Source organism: Halichoerus grypus, chromosome 5, assembly GCF_964656455.1.
Source record: "Halichoerus grypus chromosome 5, mHalGry1.hap1.1, whole genome shotgun sequence".
In the NCBI taxonomy this organism is placed as follows: domain Eukaryota; kingdom Metazoa; phylum Chordata; class Mammalia; order Carnivora; family Phocidae; genus Halichoerus; species Halichoerus grypus.
The window spans coordinates 51541034-51567251 of NC_135716.1; the positions used below are offsets into that span (position 1 = coordinate 51541034).

The 26218-nt window shown below is 38.5% G+C and overlaps 1 long non-coding RNA gene across 5 annotated transcripts in view; it reads right to left on the reverse strand.

The window, feature by feature from the left end:
• The window catches only part of LOC118541227 (uncharacterized), a 191898-nt gene that overhangs the window by 152702 nt on the left and 12978 nt on the right, over positions 1-26218 (reverse strand). For 3 of the 5 annotated variants that reach the window (XR_013447811.1, XR_013447808.1, XR_013447810.1), the window contains exons 2-3: positions 21209-21392; positions 16522-16812 (exon numbers count right to left, since the gene is read on the reverse strand). This is a non-coding gene — a long non-coding RNA (uncharacterized LOC118541227). Of the gene's footprint in view, positions 1-16521; positions 16813-19983; positions 20016-21208; positions 21393-26218 lie in introns of all 5 variants that reach the window. The other 2 variants (XR_013447809.1, XR_013447812.1) reach the window with 2 other exon arrangements.

A 26218-nucleotide genomic window follows, 5' to 3' on the forward strand; every position in this document is an offset into this window, starting at 1 on the left:
TCATTTGGAGGGACTCAAAAGACTGTCTGACTATAGATCAAGAGAGAAATATTTGTTCATGGACAGCTGAAATTGAGATGAAGCACTGGAGATATAAGCTAGCTATTAAAATGTCATTGACAGAGAATATACTGATTTCAAAATTAAATTCAAATCAATTGGGCTAGCATAGTGGGATTACAAAATAAGTATCTACTACTACAATATGTGAAAAAGAAAACAAATCTAATCTTTTCTATGAACCACACTCTACTGAGTTACAGGAAAATTTAAACTTTCCAATTCACATTCTCTAAATCACTTAGGGTGTCACTGGTCTCCTTCTAGTGTTCAATATTCCCTTTCAAGAAATATAATCCACAGATTCTCCCTGTACTCTCCCCAAATTGCCAGAACAGTATTTCCCACCCCACTTGCTCTTCTACAATGTGACCTTGCCACTTCCCATCAAGAAATGGTGTCTAGGTCCCTCCCCCTCAAATCTAGATGAATTTGTGACTGCTCCAAACAGTAGAGTATGGTAAAAATAACACTATGTGACTTCCAAAGCTAGGTCATAAAAAGTGATAAAGCTTCCATCTTGACTACCGGGACACTTGCTGTTAGAACCCAGAGCTCCCATGTAAGGAGTCCAAGTACTCTAAGGCTTCCACGTTTTGAAAACCAGGCCATATGTAAAGGCCAGGTAGAGGTGTTCTGGCTGGAAGCCCCAGATGAGGTCTTAACCAACAGCCAACATTGGCCACCAGACATGTGAATGAAGATACCTCCCAATGACTGCAACCCCAGCAATCAAGTTACTTTCAATCAGTGAGTGTTCTTAGATCAGGCTTTACACACATGTTGGAGAAAAAGCATCCTCATTATGCCTTGTCCAAATTTCTGATTAAAAAACCCATGAGCATAATAACATGGTTGTTTTACACTAGTAAGTGTTCGCATAATTTATTATGTAGCAGTGGTAATTGGAATATTCTCTCTCTCCCGGCTCCACCCTTATATACTTCTGGGAATATCAGGGGCTCACGGTGTTATGGCAGGTGATACTGCTTGTCTGAATCCTTTCTAGTATCTGTTGTTAAGTGACTGGTCTGATCTAATTCCTAAACTGGTACCTACTATTGGGTGATGAGCCTCCTGAAGCATCATCATGGCCTCTACTATGAGAGTTTGTGATCTTAGATCGGTGACTCTGTCCTTTACACTCTTTGTTTTAACTTTGGGCCTCTGATGGTCCACTGACATATCAGTCCCTCCATATCCTCTCAACCAGGAGATAAGGAAATTTCTTAATCCCTTCATACTCTGTACATACCATTGGAGCCAAGAATGTCGCCTCATGCCATCTATTAGATAACTCCCTTCATCATATTTGTGCTTTCATCTTTGCCATATTGGATAAGGTCAAATACAAGATTCTCTCTGAGTTTTGCAGTCTCTTAGTTGCTTCCACTAGACTCTATGATGTGGATGCTTCTACTGCATACACTAGGTTCTATTCCCTAGAGGAGGAAAATGATGGCATGGAAACCTGACCTCTTTACCACATCTCTTTCTCTCTTCTCATTTCCCAAATCCACATGTTCAGAAAAGAAGGGCATCCCTTCTGCTTTCTCCCTAGCAAAGACTTCTCCTCCATTATAGCTTCCTCCTTTCCAGCAGACATTAGGCCTCAATTCCAAGCCTCAATAAAAGAAGAGGTATCTTCCCTACACTAAAGAATAAATAGTATAATCTGAGCCACGAGGCATGGATTTTCATCTGAAAGCCATAAAGTTACTGGTGGAAAAAATCCATAGCAGTTTAATACCATGGAAATATTCCTGTTACACTAAGGAATATTACAATTTTCCGATCTTCAAATGGAAAAGTGAGCTAAAAGGCATCTGCTTTATCGTTGACTTGTTTATCATATACTTCTTCACTTAGTATAAATATAGTATGGTTGCAATGTATTGAGGTCATATTTTTTAAAGTACAGTGGCAGGTTTTCTGATCCTAAAGACCAGTTCTTTGGATATGATCACAGTCTGATAGTGAAAACATCTCTCATGATATTAACAAATATATACTTAAAGAACTAAAAATAAAAATCATTTATAATATGGATTCAAAATCATTACCTTCCTCTGAGTGTCTTTATGTCATTCTGGTCAATCCCCAAAACTTCCATGGGACAGATTTATTAAGACAGTGAATATTTGCTTATTTCTTTGAACTTGTTATTCATCATCCATTGTCCATTTCATTATACTTTTAAGATTTTATTTATTTATTTGACAGAGAGAGACACAGCGAGAGAGGGAACACAAGCTGGGGGAGTATAAGAGGGAGAAGCAGGCCTCCTGCCAAGCAAGGAGCCCGACGCGGGGCTCGATCCCAGGACCCTGGGATCATGACCTGAGCCGAAGGCAGCCGCTTAACCGACTGAGCCACCCAGGTGCCCCCCATTGTTCATTTTAAAAGTGGGCTAAATAATGCATATTTTTGAACCAGTTGTCCCCTCTACACAGCACTTAAAGGAATAGAAAAATGCTCTGTCCCCATTACCTAGTCACATGCAAGGCCATAGACAATAACGTCAATCTAGAATTGAGTAAGAGTCAGTGTACAAAGTGAAATCTCTATAAGGGCCTCTGGGAATTAAAGTGCGTATGTCTGACTAAACCCTAGTCTATGTGTGGTCAATACATTGACTAATCTTCTGTTGTTTTAAAGTCAAGAGCCAATTACTACACGAAATAGTGGCAATATGTTCATCACAATTCAACCATTACAACTTGTCTTCTAGGGGCGCCTGGGTGGCTCAGTCATTAAGCATCTGCCTTCGGCTTAGGTCATGATCCCAGGGTCCTGGGATCGAGCCCCACATCGGGCTCCCTGCTCAGCCAGGAGCCTGCTTCTCCCTCTCCCACTCTCCCTGCTTATGTTCCCTCTCTCGCGGTGTCTCTCTCTGTCAAATAAATAAATAAAATCTTAAAAAAAAAAAAAACTTGTCTTCTAACGAGAACTTTTTTATCATATAAACATCAATAAAATGTGCTTCTGAAAAAAAAAGCAAATATTAAAAAAGGCAAATATGGATAATGCCTCATTATCCATCTCATTTAATTTATACCATCATGCCATGTTTATGAAACCATAGAGGGAAAAAAAATGTAAATTCATCTATGTTTAAGTTGCTAAAAGTCAAGAGCCCTACCCATCTTGTTCATCTTTGTATTTCCAACACTGGCAGCTGGTACGGTACGTAAGCATTCCTAATAAATTAATGAGCCTAGTCCAACCCTTTATTTTACAACTAAGGAAATTAAGAGGTCATATGTCTTCTCCCTTCTTTCAGTAAGAACTAAGAAGTTGCTAAAATGAACCTATACTCATTAATGCCGCTTACTTATGGGAGTGCCTGGGTGGCTCAGTCAGTTGGGCATCTGCCTTCGGCTCAAGTCATAATCTGAGGATCCTGGGATTGAGCTCTGCATCAGGCTCCCTGCTCAGTGGGGAGTCTGCTTCTCCCTCTCCCTCTGCTCCACACCCCCGGGCCCCCGCTCATGCACTTATCTCTCAAATAAATATCTTTTTTAAAAATGTTGCTTATATATGTCTATGGTTTATCAGCTACATATATATTTTTAGTATCTGTTCTAGCAATTTAGTTCAAAATTGACAAGTACACTCAACTACATTGAGGTTCTTTTTGCTTATATTGGTTATTTTTGCTTCTGATTGAGAGTTGGCCATAAAACAAAGAAAACAAGAAGAAATAATGTATATAAAATATTCAATCAGTTTTGGACTTATGACTTCACTATACCCTAAGGTAAAACTTCTTTGGAGCTAATGATGTAAGAGACACTTCGGTGCAATAATACAATTTAAGTAATTCTGCCTATTTAGAGCCTTTCATCAAAAGATGAAATCTTAGAAATATCAAGATATTGAAAATCAGGTTGTACCAAGGCTCTGTTACTTTAATTTATATTATCTATTATATATTGTTTAGAATTTGTTTCCTATTTGTTGAATAGAAGTGTATGTTAAAGGAGAAATACATCTTAATGGTGGTTATTCCTAGAGTCCTTTTCTATGTTATCTTGAGATTTTCACATAAATTCAGTAATATTTATTATATTACAACCAGAATTGCCTACCCTTATTGGAGTTTATAATCAAAAGGAACAAAGGCACACAGAGAAAAAATTAAAATATAATTGAAAAGTGCTTCCTATGTTTTAGAAGCAAATATTAGAAATGATTAACTCTGCCTAGAAAACCTTAGTGATACTCTTAGAGGAGGTGATTTTGAGCCAGGATTTAAAGAATATGGAGGAAGTTATCAGATGAAGGAAAGTGGAAAGAGGAAATAAAACACAAGTCCTAAAGAAAAACATTCACAATTACACAGACAAGTGAAACAACCAGCAAGTATAAGGAACTCCTAATGATTTTCCGTGACTAAAACAGACGACATAAAGAAGGGGAGTTTAACTGGTATGATTTCTCCAAAGACAGGTTGAAGTCAGATTATGAAGGACTTTTACTTCATGATAATGTTTTAACTTCATCTTTTAAGTAATGAAAAGTAATTTCTAAGCAGGAGAGTAACATAATTTGGTTTATAGATTAGAAAAATAATCAACTGGAATAATGAAGAAGCTAAAGCCAAAGTATTTGTAACAAGGCTATTTAAATGGGTCAAATTTGATGACAAGAACTGTAACAGAAAGAATGGAAAGGAGGGAATAGATTGTGGATATCTTTGAATGGTATATTCTTTTTTTATTTAAATTCAATTAATTAACATATAGTGCATTATTAGTTTCAGAGGTAGAGTTCAGTGATTCATCAGTCTTATATAACACCCAGTGCTCATTACATCATGTGCCCTCCTTAATGTCCATCACCCAGTTGCCCCATTCCCCCATCATCCTCCCCACCAGCAACCCTCAGCTTGTTTATACTCTTTACTGCTCCAGGTCAGTAAGATTTACCCTGTGGTGGGTAAGGAGGACTGCATTTATTTTCGAGGGAGGAAAATATCCAGTACTTGGGGCCAGAGTCTTTGTAACAGAGAAGAGAATTAAAATTTGGGGACTGACATAAACCAAAAGTGACCGAGGCTTCTGGGGTAGCTATAATACATGCCTTCATTTTTTTTTTTTTTTTTTAACTTTGACCATGTAGCTTATAACAGGCTATCTTGAAGTTTGCAATTATGCCGTTAGTTTTTTCTGCCCTGGCTTGACAGACTTTAAGCCTTAATATTTTTTTCACTAGGTGGTAACCATAGGCTCTTACTTTGGGGGTAGTGCCACCACAGGAATGTGAGGTTGTGGGTTTCACCAAAGAACTGATCTAGAGCTGCCTCAGGCAGGCTCAGGATGTGAGATACTGCTGCCCGACCTTGAACCACACAGGTCAGCTTCCCAAGAGGTGTGGCTGAGGCAAAATTCAACTACAGGAAGCAGGCTTTTTATACACAGACCTATCAGACAGGAAACATAATGACATTTGCAGCTACTACTCTGGACATAGCACATGCCACACCTGACCTTTACCTACGCTACACCACACTACACTAGTAAAGTTCTAGGTTTAGGTGATCAATGTCAGACACAGATAAATAGTACAAAGAAGAAGTACAAAGATGAGAGGCTTTGAAAATGGGATGGGAAAGAGCATTTCCCCAAATAAGATTTTTTCCTCAAATAAGATTTTCTGTCTGGAGCTTCCACCATTTAAAATTTCTAAACTTTGAAAAACAACAGCAGTGTCTCAAATGCCACTACACGGAGGAGGCAACACACAGATGTGGATTCTTCGCCATATGTGCGTAATGGAACAATTAACCCGATTTCTCCCACTTGCGTTTATGAATTCTGAACCAACTGGCATCGACTGACTGGCATGAGAGCAAGGCTAAATCAAGAATATTTTCTCTGTCTGAGCTCCTTCACTCAGATATTATTTGAGCCTATACTGGGGTCTTTGGCAAAGGGTATTTGGTTAGACTAAGTCCTGGGTTCTGATTCTGGGTACATTATTTTGCCTTGCATAACTATTCTAGGGACAGAGAATTGGCTCATTTTGAAAACTGCTGCGTGTGTGCCTAGAACTGTGATACTCTGATGTGTCCTATTTATCATTTCATCTCTTTAATAGTGTAGCTCACAAAACACTTGACATTAAGCTAGTATAACTCCTGAGGGGTTGAAGAAACTATACCCATTCTAGGATGAGACAGCCCAGCCTGCAACTTTTATTATTTTTTAAATTATTTTTTAATTTTTATTTATTTATTTATTTATTTATTTATTTTTTTTAAGATTTTATTTATTTGACAGAGAGAGACACAGCGAGAGAGAGAACACAAGCAGGGGGAGTGGGAGAGGGAGAAGCAGGCTTCCCACAGAGCAGGGAGCCCGATGCGGGGCTCGATCCCAGGACCCTGGGATCATGACCTGAGCCGAAGGCAGACCGCTTAACGACTGAGCCACCCAGGCGCCCCAATTTTTATTTATTTATTTAAGTGATCGGTACATCCTACGGGGGGGCTCAAACTCCTGACCCCGAGATGGAGAGTTGCATATTCTTTTTTTTTTTTTTTAAGATTTTATTTATTTATTCATAAGAGACACAGAGAGAGAGAGAGAGAAGCAGAGGGAGAAGCAGGCTTCCCGCTAAGCAGGGAGCCCGATGCGGGACTCCATCCCAGGACCCTGGGATCATGACCTGAGCCGAAGGCAGACGCTTAACCATCTGAGCCACCCAGGCGCCCGAGAGTTGCATATTCTTCTAAACTGAGCCAGCCAGGTGCCCCCAGCCTGCAGCTTTTAAAAGAAACCCATGTTTACCAAGCACTGAGAAATTACTCTAGCTCAGACTAAGCAGACTATTAAGTTAAAAAGAATGATTTTGGACTTAAATTTCTTTGGCATTTTACAACACAAGGGCAACAGAATTTGATTTTGGACTTTATTTCCTTCACGCTGCTTCTTAAACTTGAATTTATGAGCGGGGTTGTCTTCTTCCTGCTCTTCCAGATCACTGTCTACGCTGTATGCTGCAAACGCTGCGCAGGCTCCTTACCCTGTGACTCCCTGCTGGATTCTATCAGTGGAAATCACCAGTAAGGAGGAAATTAGGTCAGGGTGTTTATTCCGTTGGCTCCTTCCCTGCTGGGTCACTACAAGCTGGCTGCATCACTCTATTTAAAGCAGCCCTCTCCGTATAACTACTTTCTGTGGATTCTGAGGATCTTCCCCTCCTTGTGCCTCCTCAGGCCTAGGGTGGTGACAGGTATTCCATCTTGGTAACCCCAGAATACTGTCCATCCTTGTTAGTTCCCCTACACCCTGTGTGCTCTGGTGTGAACAGAGCACTTTTTAATAAAGGGACCTTTATTAATTTTAATAAAGGGACTTTTTAAAAAATAAATTACAGACTTTTCTCAACCACCCAGTTTGAGTGTGCCATCCACTCCCTGCTAGAACTTGACAAATACAACTTGAAAGGGGAATTAAGTTTACAACTTTAATTTCTTTCTGGGAATTTGATAGTAAGAAGGGAATTGTATTTTATGACTTGTCATTTGTTCTCTTTGAAGAACGTCTGATAGGCCCTTTGCGATATGTGGTTGGATACCTTTGGGATATAAAGTAACATATAAGTGAACTTCATTCTTGAGTGCAGAGTGGCCTTGGAAGAGTTAATTTAATTGGTTATTGTTATGACTTATTTCAGAGCCTTTTAGGTATAAAATTTGTACTGCCTACCAGTGATCCCCAGGAGGTATTCAATAAAGCAGTGACTCCTATTTGCCAGGCAGCCTTTAAGAAGTAGGGGAAGGGTCATCTGGAGAGACTGTTGCCCCCTCTCCCACTGGAAATGACTGTAACTTTGGTTGACTAAAGATTTAATAGTTAAGCCCAATGGATTAAGAGTGCAAAAACCTCGGAAATTTTAGTAGTGACAGATACTGATTGCCTACTCCTATTGTTTCCTTTGAGGCAGAGGAAACCCCATTAGTAAAACACCCCTGGCCTCTTTCTACCCCCTCATTCGGGATCCCCTAAATGATTTACATGACTGGTGAGTCTGGAAGGAGAAAGTAGATCTAAAAGCCCTTTCCTCTATATTTTCCATCCTCTTAGCAAGGCCCTGCCTACAGTGAGTGGGCCGTCCACTCAGCTCCAGCCACAGTTCTTTCCCTTTGCTCTGTGATGTGTGTACAGGGAGCTGCCTGAATTCAGACAGTTATGACTTGGTGAGAAAACTGGCCTAAATTCAGAACTCTGTATTAAGAAACACATATATATGCAAATATAGGCCACAATCTGAAATATTAGCTTTATGTGGAATAAAGATATTATCTGGACTTTCACCTGCCTTGTTCCTGGGGGAAGAGAGGTAGTATTTATTTGTCCCCTTCAATGGTCCCCAACAGATACTAAGTTAAATGCTTCTCAGACTAAATTTCATATTCTGCCAATATAATTTCCTAGGGTTTAACTGCACAGCACATAACATATAAGATAATTACTAACATTAACCTAGCAACAAACACTAAGTTGTGATTTCATTGCTTGTTTCACAAACCAGGTAGAAGATATAATGCCCACCCAAAATGCAAAGCCTTAAAATTATATAGCAGTGAATGAAATAATGAAAATAACAGATCTCCCATTGTTTGGAAAATTTTCAATATATTTAGCTAAAATGAGTATTAATTGTTAAAAAGCATTTTAAAACTAAATTATAACAAATGATAGAAGTTTTCCCTTTATGCTACCTTTACGGACTCTTCCATCATTTTCTGTTCAGATAAAGTATCAGGTTTTTTTCTTCTTCTTTGTCCCCAGTATACAGAACAAAGGTCAAACTCTGCAAATACATCTCTGTGGTTAACTGTAAGTACTGATGATGGTGTCTGGTAAAATAGCTGCTGACACCAGGTCAGCATGAATGATAGAAAAAAAACACTGCACTGATAAAAGAGTAAGACCTTTCCTGTTTTGTGTCATGTTTGATACCCAATGGAGCACACACAGAAAATGTCGGTTGACAAAGACATATTATTATGTGAAAACTATTAGAGTTGAAAAGAGGAAAATTTATACTTGAGAGAAATATTTCTGTATTAAACAATTGAATAGTTGCTAGAGCAGGCTCCTGAAGGTCTGTGGACAGATCTGTTCAGAAAAAGATGATGCGGGCCGAGGAAATTTCCTAACCCAAATCACCATTAGCCCAGTGTTAGGACTGGTGATTTTGGGACCCATGCCTCTGGCAGATCTCACATAAACAAACACTCCTTTCACGAAGCTTTGAGTGGCCTGTGCTTCATGCTAAGAATATAAGATGACTTATCCCAGAAGGAAAGCTATGTAAGCAGCATGGGCCAGAAGGAGAATGGGTTGAGCAGACCAGTTCTCACAGCTCTGCCGAGAGAACCCAGAGATTCATAGAAAGTTATTCTATGGATGAACTACGATCCAAAGGAAACTACAATCCATGAGGAAGGAGTGGCTATTTCATAAGTTAGCAGTGTTTTGTATTACCTCTTCATCTCACACTCATCAGTCACAGTTCATTGAACACCGTCTGGGTCAGGAAGTTTGCCAGGCAAAGGAAATACCTGCTACCTGCTCCCAAGAAACACAGGATCTAGTTAAGGATATAGAATGTATTTATAAAAATACAAATAACAGGGCGCCTGGGTGGCTCAGATGGTTAAGCGTCTGCCTTCGGCTCAGGTCATGATCCCAGAGACCTGGGATCGAGTCCCGCATCGGGCTCCCTGCTCCTTGGGAGCCTGCTTCTCCCTCTGCCTCTCTCTCTCTCTCTGTCTCTCATGAATAAATAAATAAAATCTTTAAAAAAAAAAAAATACAAATAACAAAGTAGCAAATATTATGCAATAGGTGATGATGAATAACGCTAAATATGCCAGTTTTAGGGAAATATACCAATGTCAGGCTATTAGGATTACCTTAACAAGAGCATAGAACCAGACCACATCCTTGAGGATTGGGGTGGAGTTTTCTCCAGACAGGAGGAGTTTTCCTATTGTCAATCATCCTAAAAGACATTAAACAAGAGGGCTGTGTTCCAGAGAATGAGTGGTAAGAAACTCGAGGAAATTTGTCTCTCTATGGGCAGGAGCATTTGATATATGAAGAGGACTGAGAATTCTGGAATGTTTCAAATGGTGGGGTTTGAGCTATCCCTGGTGAGAGGAGAGAGGCCGCAAGCAAGGCAAAGAATGAGCCTCCAAGTGCCCATAGGTGTGTGCACAGGTTTAGACAGTGGTTGTTAGGAATTCTCTGACTTAAATGCCTCTTCTTTCAACCATGATGCGTCAGTGAAACCTAAGCAAGAATCATCATTGGTGTCCGTGGTGTTGTGGATCATTAAGAAGGCGTGGTGCATGCATTTGGGAAGGAATGATACAAGTGAGAGCAGTCCCTCCTCTCCAGAGCCTAGAGAAGGATGTGCGTGTGCAGGTAAGGAAGGGAAGGTGGGGAGCCAGGGGAGCTGGGCAATGCAAGGAGTACCTGTGGCTGTCTCATAAGGATCTGTGGTCAGGAAGGCAGAAGCAGCATGAGGATCAAATGAAGAAGACTGGAGAGAAGAGACTGAGGTGTTTGTATCTGAACAGATGAGAAGCAGTACTCTGGGAATGGCCACAAACAGCTGAGGTTCATTTTGATGAACCTCATTTCCTGACAATTAAGATAATGGGAGATCTGCCATAACAATTTGCATAAAAAGATAAAGTTTGATTTGATAATAACAGATTTGATAACTTAATGCTCCACTATTCACAGGGTAACCATTTGTCCCTTTGCCCAGGTCAGTCCCAATTCATGCCTGTCCCAGTGTTATTACCAACAGTACTCATTTTCCTAGCAACAGAGTCCCAGTTTGAATAATAAATAATGTGGTCACCTAACTAAGCACTGCATCAATGACACAGAGAAGAAACACAATTTCAAGAGGAGAGACATCATTGAAGGATGGAGATTAGATCTGAAATGTGTTCTGAAGGAAGGGAGGGCTTAAAGACAAAAAAGTCATGATTTTATATGAAAAAGAATAGTATGCGAAAGTAAATGCAATGAGGCATATCTGCCATTTTTTGCTGAGATATACTGAATTCCTTCCATGTGCCAATGTGTCACATTTTCTGTGATTTTATATGTGTGAACACTTTCACTCCTCCTAATAACCCTATGAGGTAGATACTATGACCAGTCCTTTTCTAGTGAGGCACAGGGAGTTTAACTAGTTTACCCAAACTATACAGTGAGATGGTGGCCAAGCAAGAATTCAACAGACAGCCTGGCATTTCTACAATACACCGCCTATCAGAGGTGTATAATAAGCACATTTATTTTGCTAAACTTTCTGATGAAAGAACAGCTGTAGATAAAGTTGGCAAGATGGATTAAAGGGTCTGCAGTGCCTTGCTACAGCATTTGCACTTCATTCTTTACACTGTATAGAGCTAGTGAAGGGTTTTGAGATACTGATTTGAGTAACTCTCATTTTCAGAAGGTTTATCTTTGAGAAAAGCATGCAGAAGGAGTAAGAATTAGACTTACGAGAAATCACACTGGTTTATAATCTCAAATGTATTTTATGTGTTACCCCTCCCTCTGCATGTAGATAGGTATGAACATAGGTGACATCTTTAAGAATTGTTTGCAACTAAAATTTGAGGAGAATAAGATTAATAATCACAACACAGAAAAAGAAAGTAACCGGGAAAGGGCGCCTGGGTGGCTCAGCCGTTAAGCGTCTGCCTTCGGCTCAGGTCATGATCCCAGGGTCCTGGGATCGAGCCCCGCATCGGGCTCCCTGCTCCGTGGGAAGCCTGCTTCTCCCTCTCCCACTCCCCCTGCTTGTGTTCCCTCTCTTGCTGTGTCTCTCTCTGTCAAATAAATAAATAAAATCTTAAAAAAAAAAAAAAGTAACCAGGGAGGGATACATCCATCTGTTTGTACATACAAACATTTCTTATTTAGAGATATGGATCCAAAACAAAGCTCTAGAGCTGAGTGTGAAAGCCTGGAGAAGCGGACTGAGTTGAAGAGGACAAGGAGAAAGGAACAGTAGGGTTATAAAATGAGATCAGAAATTTCAGTTCAAAACAAGAAAGAATTTTTGAACAGTTCCAACTATCCAAGACTGAACAGGTTTGATGTGATTCCATGAGTATTTGATCCCAAATGCCTCTATTCTAAAAGTTCAATCTATTGAATGTTATACTGACACAGTATCCATATAAAAGAAAACAACACGTGTTTAGTAGAAGAAAGAATAACATGTGGAGTATATATACTGTGAGTAAATAGGTGAGAGATGGACAGGTAAGTAAAATAGATACTGACCAGATGAATAGATAGCTACACAGGCAGATAAGTATTATCACACTGTTTCACCAAATTTCCCAGTTTCCAAAATGTGGAAAGCCAAGCAAGATAAGACTCCAAGAGTTTAAGGGCTATGCCTGAATAATGATTTGCATGGTCCACGTATCAGTAAATGGGAAAAGGAAAATGACTGAAGGTTTCAGTAATTATTTCTAACATCTGGATCTGGACAATTAGTATTTGTTCTTGAGGTTAAAATTGGGTAGTATTTTACATTATTAAAAATCTAGTGAGTATTGGAGTTTGGGGAGATCATTTTCCCTAAAAGATAAAAAATAAATACTTGAAAGTATTTCTTGTCTCAGCCTATAAGGAAAATGAATTTATCATGCTTCTTTTATAAACATCAACATTTGGGGCATCTTATGTACAATGTAGTGTTTTCTCAGATGCTAGGATTGTGTATGTGTTTGTGTGTACAATATAAAAATGCAAACTGTATTCCTGAAAATTTTAATTCTATTCATCTCAAATAATAAACTTAAAAAATAATTGCTTGAAACATCTATGAAAGCAAACCAATTAAAATCATAAACATTAGGGGCGCCCAGGTGGCTCAATGGGTCAAGCATCCAACTCTTGGTTTTGGCTCAGGTCATGATCTCAGGGTCCTCACGAAACTGAGCCCGCATGGAGCCCTACATGAAGCCCTGCATCAGGCTCCATGCTCAGCAGGAAGTCTGCTTGAGATTCTCTCTCGCTCTCCCTCTGCCCCTCCCCCCAGCTCACACTCTATCTTTCTCTCTAAAATAAATAAATAAATCTTTTAAAAAAAATCATAAACATTATATTTACCCTAAAATACACACACACACACACACACACACAGGGGTGCCTGCCTGGCTCAGTCTGTAATGTGCAACTCTTGATCTTGGGGTCATGAGTTCGAGCCCCATGTTGGGGGTAGAGATTACTTACAAAGAAAAAAACTTGAATATATACACATGTATATGTATGTATGTGTGTATACATATATATATACACACACACACATAAATAGCATAGGTATAGTTTCACTTCCCTTTTAGGTAGTTTGTATCTTATGGTAGCCCAAATGAAAATTCCAGCAAGGAATCAGACACCTGTCTTCTCATGCTTACGTATTATTTTAAAAAACAATGAATTCTGCAAATGAACAACAATAAAAATATTTTCATTTTTAAATCATTTATTTCAGTAGAAAGACAACCAAAAGGGCTTTTTTTACTTATATTTTTAGGTCATATAATGAAGTCATTATTTCCAGAGAATAATTCCCTTTCCAATTGCTTGAAACCACTGTCATAATAATTTGATTTAGATTGGAAAGTAACAATCATAGTCTCTTTTCAATTAAGAGACATACTTCATTTTCCAATACCTCCATTTTCTTCATTTCTTCTAAAACTCATTACAAACCAAATAATTTTATTCAGCCCAAGAAACTTCTGGAAACACAATCAAAGGTTACAGTATAACTGTGAAGTTTTAATGTTGTCCTTTATCTTTTTCTTGGGAACATTTTACATTAACAGGTAGAAACTCCAACTTTTTTTTTTTGAAACTCCAACTTTTAAAAAATATTTCCTTAAGGTATAACATCAGCTATAAAAATAAAAATAGGAAAACTATACCTTTTCTCCAGGATTAGTATGATACACTATTAAAGCACATTTTTTTAAGATACAAATGTGTCAAGAAGCTATGACTATTATTATATAGCCAAAGACAGCAATTAAAAGAAAGTTTCCAACTCTTGGTTTCGGCTCAGGTCATGATCTCAGGGTCCTGAGATCAAGCCCTGCGTTGGGCTCTGTGCTCTGCAGGGAATGTGCTTGAGATTCTCTTCCTCTTCTTCTTCTTCTGCCCCTCCCCCACAAAATAAAAGATAAATCTTTAAAAAAAAAGTTTAAAAAAACTACAAAGCCAGGTGTAAGGCTTTTTAAAGTCAGCAAAATCAAAATACATTTTTCCAAATATATATTTTTTGAAATTTAAACTACAATTTCAGAAGAATGCTAGTCTTCTGAAAATTTAGTAATCAAGCTGGTCTTTGTACTAAGATGTATGAGGGCCCAAATGGGACTTATATTTTGAGGTAATATATTTAAATAAAAAATTGATGAAGGAAAGGAAAAATAATTTATAATTCTTAGCTCTAAGAATTTCACCAAGACTTTATCAATGTAGTTGCCTCATTTACTCTTTCAATAATCCAGGAAGGTTGTTACCATTGCCTATATTTTATGGATAAAGAAACTGAGCCTGCAAAAGACCAAATAATTTACTCAAGGTTATACAATGAGTGAGTGGCAGAGTAAGAATTTCAAACCAGACGTCAATTCAAAATCCTTCATTGACATGAGGATTCTCTGACCTACTATGCTATAATTTTCCTAGATCAATCACATCAAAGCCAGCACTGAAAAGATGCAGAGAAATATTAGGAGTATATCCACATAGTCATTTTTGAGAATAATTTGCCAGTATTTTTAAAGTTTTAAACATTAAAAAGCATATCCTTTTATCCAGTAATTCACTTTCAGGAATCAATCCTATTGAAATTCTTGCTATACAGTAGTATGTCATTGCAACATTATCTATAATTGCACAAAACAAGACAAAAAAATAGGATCAACCCAATGTCTATGAATAGGGAATTCAGTAGAATACAGTGTGCCCACACCACAGAACTACAGATAGTAATATAAGACTGTGGTAAATCTGCATGTACTTACATGGAAAGATCTCTAAGATATACTTTTGAGAGTAAAAGCAAAATAGAATATTACAAATAGCATGATCTTAGTTATGAGTTATGTTAAAACTACAAATAGATGATAGAGTGACAAATTGAGGAGACCTTCCTACCATGCAGTGTTATATTTATTTTGACCTTATGACCATGATTTATCTTTATTCCTAGAAAACCAGCCCATGCCACAGGTGAAAGCCCAAAAATTAAATGTCTCCATGTCTTCCTCACAGGTCTATCAGAGCTCCAGGACCAAAGTCACCATTACCACATTAATCACAAAATACATTTGACATTTTAAACACTTTCACTCAAATTACCTAATCTGGTCCTCACAATACCCATAAGCCAAGTATCCTAGAGCAGTTCAACAATAACAAAGTTATACTATTCTGCTATTTTATGCTAGTATAAACTCATATTTTTAAGTCATTTGACAAGCATTTATAGAGGGTTTACTGTGAGCCAGCTTCTCATAATAGGTGTTATCAGACTAGAAAGATAAATCAAATTAGACAAAGATTCTACCCTGAATAAAATAAGCAACCAGAGTATATATGTTGGGGGAGGTGGTAAGTTATAAGATATGTGCACAAATAACGTAATTTTAGGAAAAATGGAATAGATGACCTTAGAAAGGACCAAAAAGGGACACCTGGGAGGCTTAGTCAGTTAAGCCTCTGCCTCTGGCTCAGGTCATGATCTCAGGGTCCTGGGATCAAGCCGTGTCAGGCTCCCTGCTCAGTAAGGAATCTGTTTTTCCCTCTCCCTCTGCCTCTCGCCCGTCGCTTGTGCTCTCTCTCTCAAATAAATGAATAAAATCTTTAAAAAAAAAAAAAAAAAGTACCATAATAAAAGGTACAAACTATTACCTCAGTAATCTGCAAATCTTGATCCCTGGGGATCTTCTGTAAGGTTCTAAATTCTGAATTTAAGTTGTTCGTATAACTTTCTTTGCTTATTTATTTGCGACAGCTCTTTTAAAATCTTAATGATCCCATAACACTCTAGTATACAACGTGATCAAGTGGCAAGCACACAAAGTTAGAAACAAGTAAATCTAATCTCCTAGTGGGGCTGTTCCATTCACCAGTTGTTTGGGACAGTTCTTTAACCTCTCTGAGGCTTTGTGTAGTCAACTGTATTTTATAAAAGCAGCCACACTGATTCTTCTCTTCAGAACCTTGTCTCTCCTCTATCAAGAGAAGTTAATTTCTTCTCCTCTTGAAAAATTGGGCATTCCTCACAGTCACACAGTCACTTAATAAACAGAATGTGGCAGAAGTTAACATTGACATAACTTCCCCGCTAGTCATTAAAGTGATCTCTCTCTCCCCTCTCAATACTTACCTTTAAAATCCATCCACCATGCTTTTAGGAACTGCAAAGTAGTCCATGTGAAAATAACACAGACGTCCTTGTCATCCACCAGCATCAACCCCTGGACTTGTGAGTGGATGAGCCTTCAGATGATCGCAGATTCAGCCCTCAAGTGCTCCATTTGAGGCCTCAGACATTGCAAAGTAGAGACAAGTCATCCCCATCCAAATTCCTGATCCACAAATCCATAAGCATAATAAATGTTTATTTTCATGTAATTTGTAGCAAAGATATAGTAACTGGAACACTCAATTTCCTCATCTGGAAAAACAAAATAAGAAAGTATCTGCAGCAGTGTCCGCAATAGCCAAACTGTGGAAAGAGCCGAGATGCCCTTCAACAGAGGAATGGATAAAGAAGATGTGGTCCATATATACAATGGAATATTACTCAGCCATCAGAAAGGATGAATACCCAACTTTTCCATCAACATGGATGGGACTGGAGGAGATTATGCTAAGTGAAATAAGTCAGGCAGAGAAAGTCAATTATCACATGGTTTCACTTATTTGTGGAATATAAGGAATAGCATGGAGGACATTAGGAGAAGGAAGGGAAAAATGAAGGGGGGGCTAATCGGAGGGGGAGACAAACCATGAGAGACGATGGACTCTGAGAAACAAACTGAGGGTTCTAGAGGGGAGGGGGGTGGTGGGATGGGTTAGGCCAGTGAGGGGTATTAAAGAGGGCACGTTCTGCATGGAGCACTGGGTGTTATACGAAAACAATGAATCGTGGATCACTACATCAAAAACCAATGATGTATTGTATGGTGACTAACATAGCATAATAAAATAAAATTTTTTTTTAAAAAGTATCTGGAGAGTCATTCTGAGTATTAAATGAGACAACATAAAGTGTTAGTACAGAGCCAGACACATGGAGATACTAAACAAATGGAAATTACCATTACCACGTTAGTCTCTCTCAAAGACTGTCCCTCTACTACATTACACATTATCTTGCCTCTTCTTTTCAACTCTCTGGTGAAAAAGTTCCCATTCTAAAACTGCACCCCTAGAAATGTTCAAGAGCTACACCAGCCTGTAGTTTATGAGGAACTAGGTGGCTTTTAGCTAGCAATATGTATAGCCCTGATCCCTTCCAGTAAACTTGAACTCTGAAGGTAGGAATTAACAGGATGAAAGGAATGGTCAAAATAGCCAAGAGTAGGGCAAAGTAAACAAACACTCCTTTGTGATGAACCTGCTTTCTAATTTTTTTCTGTTGTCACTTCGGGCAATATGTACTTGTATAATATCACACACATATACATACACACACACATGCAAATTCACCTTTGAAATGAGCACTTTTATGATTAGAAATCATGATGGTATCCAAAGCATCAATTTAAACATTTCACTTTTCTATCCATCCATTCATTCATTCATTGGACAGACCTTCACTTAGCACCTTGTACATGCCAGATGCTGTGTAGGTACTAGGAATTCAATGATGTACTCTATATGGTCTCTACCCTCAAAGATAGAGAAACACATGGAAGTTCTTTTTGTTTTTTGAGTTATTTCTTCTCCCAAAAAATCCTTTAACATTTTGCTTACATAAAAATGTGTTTTAGTGAAAGGAGTAAAGATTTAAAACAAATAAGTTATGTATTAATGCATTTTCAATTTCTATTGATATTATCCTCTAGTTTTCACGTTATCTTCACTTATTGCTGTCTTCATCACTGGCACACACATCAACCAACACAATATTTCAAGTATATGTGCTTCGCCTCATCATCAGTGAACAAAGTTAAGTCGTCACAGTATTGCCATATGGGTACGGATGTTACAGTGCACAGACTGCTGTGCCCATGAACTTAATAAATACTTGCTAAACAAGAATTAAAGTATAATGCTGATGAACACCACGTGCAGGAAGTTCCACCACTGCTTCCCGAGGAAGTTATGTTGCTCATCAGGACCAAATCTCCCTGAGTATTCCTGAATGAGCAACACCCCATCAACTACCATAACTCATGCTGACTCAAAAAGGCAGCTGTACTGAAAACTCCTTACTGCTTACTAAGTGTTCAGTATTCACAGCCCAGGAGTGAACTGTACATCCTCCCTTACAGCCTAGCAGGACTAATGCCATTTTGTCGTATAGTCCTACTTACTCAAGTCTTCACCAAAAATCCAAGCACCGATGTCACCCTTTATCTCATAACCAAACTGCTTTTTATATCCTCTAATATGACCCATTCTCCTCCCTTGTCCTTCCACCAGATTTTTACATAACTGGTTCCCTGTCATTGTTTAGGTCTCACATTAAATACCAACTTCTCAAAGGTCTTCTCTGACCACACTAAGTAGGTCTTATGTTACGCTCTATTATAGCACTATTTACTTCATTCACAGCAATGTCACAATTTGTAATTATAATTTAGTTTTTCTGGTTTATTTGCTTGCACTTTTTTGTTTACTTGTTTATTACATATGTCTTTCCAAATTAGACAATAAGGTCCATAAAAGTCAGAGATGATACTCATGTTGCTTACCACTCTACACCCAATGCCTAAATTTAGCACCTGATATATGCATAATAAATACACGTTGGATGAAAAAAAACCTACTAAATAAAGTTGCCGAAGAATCGTATCATTATATAAGCAGAAACATATACTTTGCTCCATTTCCAGTGCCACTATCTTCACACAGGTAAACACCATTTCTTAGCTGATTGTTTGAAACAACTTTTAACTGGTCTCCCAGCTTCTCCTGCTTCACTACTTCCTTCCCATGTGAATCTTTTCTCTCTACATAGTAACAAAAGTGATTTATAAAAAGTAAACTTGAAGAAGACAAAGTAATTTGAGAATTCTGCTTCTGAGAAGAAAAAAGTTGATCTACTTTTCCTTATTTTTTCCATTATGTACAACTAAAAATCCTGGACACTATGTATACAACAAACATTAGAAGACTCTAAAAGGTGGAGAGAAGGCAAATCAGCAGAGACCTAGAGACCCAAGGAATGACAGGGTGGTGAGTTTTCTGGGCTTTCTTTTTGCTTCAAATATTCCAGATTTGGAGTTGAAGACCTGGCAACCCGGAAAGGCCAAAACACACAAACAAAAAGAGCTCAAACAAAAGCCATACACCCTTGGAAATTTGAGAGGGAGAAAACAGACTTGGAAATGAGAAGGGAAGCAGAAGCCAGAGAGAGGATTTTGGTAGTGAGTGTGTGTGTTCCCTTTCTCTCCTCTTCATCCCAGCTCACCTATTCCTCTTCCTCTAGAATCCGATATTTAGGTTCCAGATCTCCCTGCTCCATCTGCATGTCAATACTTACACCATGGCCACCTACCTTGACTCCACCACTACCAGGCAGGTCCCGATGTCAGAGGATATTTAGAGGCCAGGAATGAAGAAAAGGAGAAGTGGCAGGAAAATGCAAGGGCAGATAAGAAGATACTGAACTAACCTCTTAGCTTTCAGCAGTTTTCAAAGTGCCAACTAAGAAGGGAAAAGAGAGAGGAGAGATCTACAGTGGTGTGCCTCTTCATACCTGAGTATACACTGAGTACTTATGAACAGTTGCAAATTTACTACCACATTTCAATTATATGAAAGACATGAAAATGTGGGAATTAATTGAAAGAAGAATTTAGTGAATTGCCAAGGTATAGGAAATTTAGGAAAAATTGCAAAGATGTCAGTGTATCAATTAAACCAAAAAGAAAACTGAGTATTCTTGTTTATTGATCCATGATTACAACCAATGTTATATAAACATATTTAAATATACAATAAAATTTAAGCTGTATTATAATTATATGTCAAGAAAAAATCTAATTGGATATACTTTTTAAGTTTTCTTTTTTTTTAATTTTTAAAATGTTTTAAATTAATTATTTTTTAAGTAATCTCTACACCCAACATAGGGCTTGAACTCAGAGCCCCAAGATCAAGAGTCGGATGTTCTACCAACTGAGCCAGCCAGGTACCCCTAAATTTTCATTTTTAAGGTCCAAGTTCATGTAACTGAAACTGAGTGTACTAGGAGACAACTACAACCTTGAAATGATCATTTAAAATATAAAGTCACTAATGTACATATTACCTTTTGCATATTTTAATCTAGGCTTTTCAAATTCTCAATACCTTTTGATAATATATGCTAATGTTAAAATCAGATTACATATCTCAGAAACCATATTATAAGATTTGTATACAATATCAGTACCTTATTTTGCTACACAATATAGTGCTGCTTATAATTTTTCTTTAAAAATAAATAACTGAAATGTTAAATTTTGCCACAAGGTGGCTCTTTCTAGATTTTAAATTAACTGCATCATGTACGCAGCTCTAAAAAAATCAACTTCCACATAGAGAACAGAGAACCACATAAGAGAATTATTTCTTACATGTCTTTTAAATAGAATAGTGGCATACGGCCAGTATGGGGAAAGGAGAAAAAAATCTTAGCACAATACAATGCATATATAACTGAATACTCATTCCATGATGATATATGTGAGTGTGTGTGTGTGTGTGTGTGTGTCTGTGTGTGTGAAAGAGAGAGAGAGACTGTTATCATAATGTATACAGAAGATACTCCAGCTCCTGAGTAGCTGTAGTAAAATGTGGTACCTAAGGAATCTCCTAAACGGAAGGCACCCTGAATAGGTTCTTCCATCACTTACCTGGGAATCCACCATAGCTCTTTTTTCACTTGTACAGGAGTAGATCTCCCTTCAATGTCAGATGCAGGGTGGAATATGAAATCATTCACTTAAGAAATATCTTCGCCCTGGCTCAGTCAGAAGAGCAATGCAACTCTTGATCTCGGAGTTGTGAGTTCAAGCCCCATGTTGGATTTAGAGATTACTTAAAAATAAATAAATAAATAAACAAACAAACATAAAAAAAATTAAAAAAAAAAAATCCTTACTAGCATTTGAAGGAAGCTCAAAATACAAAACATTCATCATTTGACAAATATATATTGGTCTAGACTGTATTCCAGACACTGCAATGGACAATGCAGCAAAGTGATTAAGAACACAGACCGTGTAGCCAAATTGTCTAAGTTGCAATGGTGGTTCCATTCTTTACTATCTGTGTTATATTGGGTAAAATACTTACCTTACTGTGCCTAGACTTTTTCATATGTGAAATGGGTATAATACTACAAGGTTGTCATGAGGATCAAATAACTCAATAAAAGTAAAAGTGAGAAGAGTTCTTTCCTTACTGAGGCATTTCCAACAAACAGAATGAAATGACTTGCAAGGCTAAATTAAAAAAGTGATGCGACTTCATTGTGGTTCTTTCTTAGGATGCTCACCCTTGGAACCCAGTCACCACATTATAAGGAAACAAGAAACAGGACACAAGTAAAGGCATGTCAAGATGTTCTGGCCAAGAGTCCAACTAAAGTTCCAGTCAACTGTGAGCATCAACTGGCAGACAAGCATATCAATCAACAAGCCCACAGTGATTCCAGTTCCCAGCTTTCAAACTACCCTAGGAGTAGGTGAGCTGTCTCTTACTCAGCCCTGTTCTATCGCACTTGCATAACAAAACAATTTTGTTATTGTTTTAAGTCACTAAATTTTGTCATGGTTAGTTACTCATCAGTGGAAAACCAGAACAAGCACTGTAACCAGAAGACCCAGTTTCTTCCTTCAAAGGGTAGTACAGACCAGTAGACAGGGATAGTATGACCGACTAAAAAAAGCATGGACTTTGGAGTCAGGTTATCCACAGTCCCTCTGCTTACTGCCAACCACCTCCTGATCTCTGCTTCTGCATCTGGAAAATCAGAGCAATAATACTTGCCCTCTAAAGATTGCCACATGCCCCAGCAAACAATCTCTCTGCCTTGAGTATTGCCTCTCTCCTATTTATTCTGGGCACCAAAGACCCAGTAATCTGTCTGAAATGCAAATTTGATCCTGGCTTCCCCCCCCGGATCCCCCCCCCCCCCCCCGTCTTCCCATCTCCCACTCTTGACATTAAATTTCTAAGCTCCTCAACCTTGCTTTCAAGGCCCTTTGTGACCTGGTCTTCCTTCACCACCTCTTCCCCATCCTGAGCCTTCCTCAACCCTATACTTTGCGGTATTTGCTCTGTGAACTTTTTCTATTTCTCTTCTTACATTTCCGTCCAAAATCCAGAGAATTCCCAGGGCCCCATTGAGTCCAGTCTCTACATGGTGTTCCAGCCACAGAAACATGAACCTTGTGTCTGGAAGCTTAAAGTATAGGGTAGATCTTAACTATGAACTTCTTAAAGAGGTGACACAGGGGTTTCACACAGAATTTCACAGAAAGTTACCTAAGAATTGCCTTTATACAACAATCCTCTTCCTGAAGGTTTTCCATTCTGAGCAGCTGGCAAAATCTTTTTCTCTTTCTCCATACAGCTCTCTTACAGTCAGGTAACTCCACCATCCATTCCATCCCATCCCCATAATGTACCAGCCCTGGTCTCTAGTCTTCCCCTCAAGCCCAAAAGCCAAGACCTGAGCCAAGGTTCAGGCTCCTAGACTTCTCTCATTTCCTCAGAAGGGAAACATACATGGAATTTCCTGGGAAAAGCAGTCTCAGCTCCCTCTTGGTTGCCTTCCTTATTAAAAAAAAAAAAAAAAACAACAACAACAACAAAAAACCCACATAACTACAATGAGATATAACCTTACACTTGTCAGAATGGCTAAAATCAAAAACACAAGAAATAGCAAGTATTGGTTAGGATGTAAATAAAAAGGAACCCCTGTGCACACTGTTGGTGGGAATACAAACTGCAGCCAAACTGTAGTAAGCAGTATGGAGGTTCCTCAAAAAATTAAAAACAGAATTACCATATGATCCAGTCATTCCACTACTGGATATTTACCCAAAGAAAATGAAAACACTAATTCCAAAAGATATATGTACCCCTATATTTACTGCAGCATTATTTACAATAGCCAAGATCTGGAAACAACCCAAGTACCCATCCATAGATGAATGGATAAAGAAGATGCAGTATATATACAATAGAATATTACTCAGCCATTAAAAAGAATGAGATCTTACCATTTGAAACAACATGAACGGACCTACAGGGTATAATGCTAAGTGAAATAAGTCAGACAGAGAAAGACAAATACCATATAATTTCACTCACATGTAGAATTTAAGAAACAAAGGAACAAAGACAGAAATAAACAAAAAACCCAGACTCTTAAATACAGAGAACAAACTAGTGGTTGCCAGAGGGCGCAGGTGAGGGAGGGAGGGGTAAAATAAAGGGAATTAAGAATACAAGTATCTTGATGAGCACTGAGTAATATACAGAATTGCTGAATCATTATACTATACACCTGAAACTAATATAACAATGTATGTTAATTATACATCAATAAAAAAATAGCACATTACTAGATTATGCAAAAACCCTAATAAGCAAGATAGACCCCCTCTACCTTAAAGTCAAGGGTGTATGAGAAATTGTACATATTCACATATTTTTAATATTTTGCCCCTAATACACTTGACTCTATCATTCTGTTTTTCACCTTCAGACCTTAGGAAATGCTGTCTTGCCTGGAACACTATCCCCTCCCCTCCACTTCTTATCCCCATTCCCTTCACCTGCCTAACTTTTAATCATCCTTCAGTTCTGAACTTAGAAGTTACTTCCTCCAAGAATTCATCACTGACTGCCCACCCCACAGCCTAGGTTGGCACCCCACCTTTGTGTAAATTCAGCATACCTCCTTTTTTGAACACCCTCCAGTTTACCCAATTACGGTGCTTAATGTACTGTATTGTAATTGCCCATTTGGCCTGTCTCCTCCCAGCTATACTGTAAACACCATGGGGGCAATAAGAATTCTGTTTTGATACATTTTGTTGAAGATTTTATGTATGTATGTATGTATGTATGTTCGGGGTGGGGAGCCTGACTCAGGTCTGGATCTCACAACCCTGAATTCATGACCTGAGCCAAAACCAAGAGTCAGACACTCAACAGACCAAGGCACCCAGGCACCACAATAATAATTCTGTTTTGATTTGACCACTATATCTCTTGGTTCAGAGGATGGCAACCATAAGTGCTCAATAAATACCTAAAATGACCTATGTAAAGTGGCTAGCACAGAACCTGACACTTAATCCCCAATTCCAATTAAAATTGCTTCTCTCTTCTTTATGCTGATCAGGTACCCTGTTGAGAAATCCATCCTAGCATCAAGAACATGTTAATATTTATTGATTTAAATGCTTACTCCAGGGGCGCCTGGGTGGCTCAGTCGTTAAGCGTCTGCCTTCGGTTCAGGTCATGATCCCTGGGTCCTGGGATCGAACCCCACATCGGGCTCCCAGCTCCATGGGAAGCCTGCTTCTCTCTCTCCCACTCCCCCTGCTTGTGTTCCCTCTCTCACTGTGTCTCTGTCAAATATATAAATAAAATCTTTAAAAAAAAATAAAAATAAAAAAATAAATGCTTACTCCACTAAACTGCTGACTGAATTCAGTAAGTATAAAGTATTTATTCTTAAATGGCCAGCATTTGGAATTATGCTTCACACAAACGAGGTACTCAAGAAAAGTGGGCTGAATGAATGATATAGGGAGACAAATATGGAAACAATTTCGATACAATGTGAAAAGGCAAAAACCTATACAGAGAACAAATAGCAGCAGGGAAGCAGAAATGCCAACTAAGCTTGGGAAAGTTATGAAAAATCACATGAAGGATTTGAAATGTGAGGTTTATGAACAAAATCTTTCAAAGGAGAGAGGAGAAACAGCATGGACCAAGGAAAGGAGGCCATTTCCCATTTATGACAAGCGATTCATCCAGTATGTGGACTAAAGAGAGAGAAACATGAAATAAGGAATGATACGGCTAGAGTGGTAGGCAGGGACCAGATCATAAAGGTTCTGGAGTGCTGGCTTCAAGGCTGAAGAGTTTTGCATTTTATCTCATAAGTGACTCAGCAATAATAAAGGATTCTGAGCAGGTGAATTATAATGCATCTAGCTTTGTGTTATAGAATGCTCACTCTAGCAGCAAAAGTAGAGAATGAATGTCTGGTATCAAGGATGCCAATCTGGGGCTTATTGCATTGGTCCAAGGCAATATATGCGCATCCCTGAAGGAAGGTATTTGTAGTGATGAGGGAAGAGAAAACAGTTTTGAAAGGTAAATTTAGGGAAAAAAATGACTGCTTCTGACAGGGTGTAAAGAATGGAAAAGTGGAAATCTCGGACAATTCTCAAATTTCCTGCTTCAGTTGATCTGGTGGGTAAGAATATCATCACCAACCAAAGTAGCGAGGGGAAGAGACATCAAGGTAGAGAGGAGGGAGATATTAAAGAAACGACAGCTTTGAAGTGCTGATGGGACAGTCAAGTAGAAATATTCAACCAACTTTTAGAAATAAACCTAAGTGCTATGCTCCTTCTCTTTCTATTCCACAGAGGATACTTCTTCACTCCTAAGGAACAGAAAACCAACTTTACCACATCTCCAGCTGGACTGCTGTCATCACTAAGCAGCCACAATGAAGTTGGTGCCTCTCCCTCTGATGGCTAGACAGGGAGACACACTTCCTCAGTCTATGCTAGGCACCACCTAACCGGACTTTCTGCAAATGAATACAGATGCCAGTGGAAATATCAGCTGATCTTTATTGATAAAGAATTCTTCAAAACCAT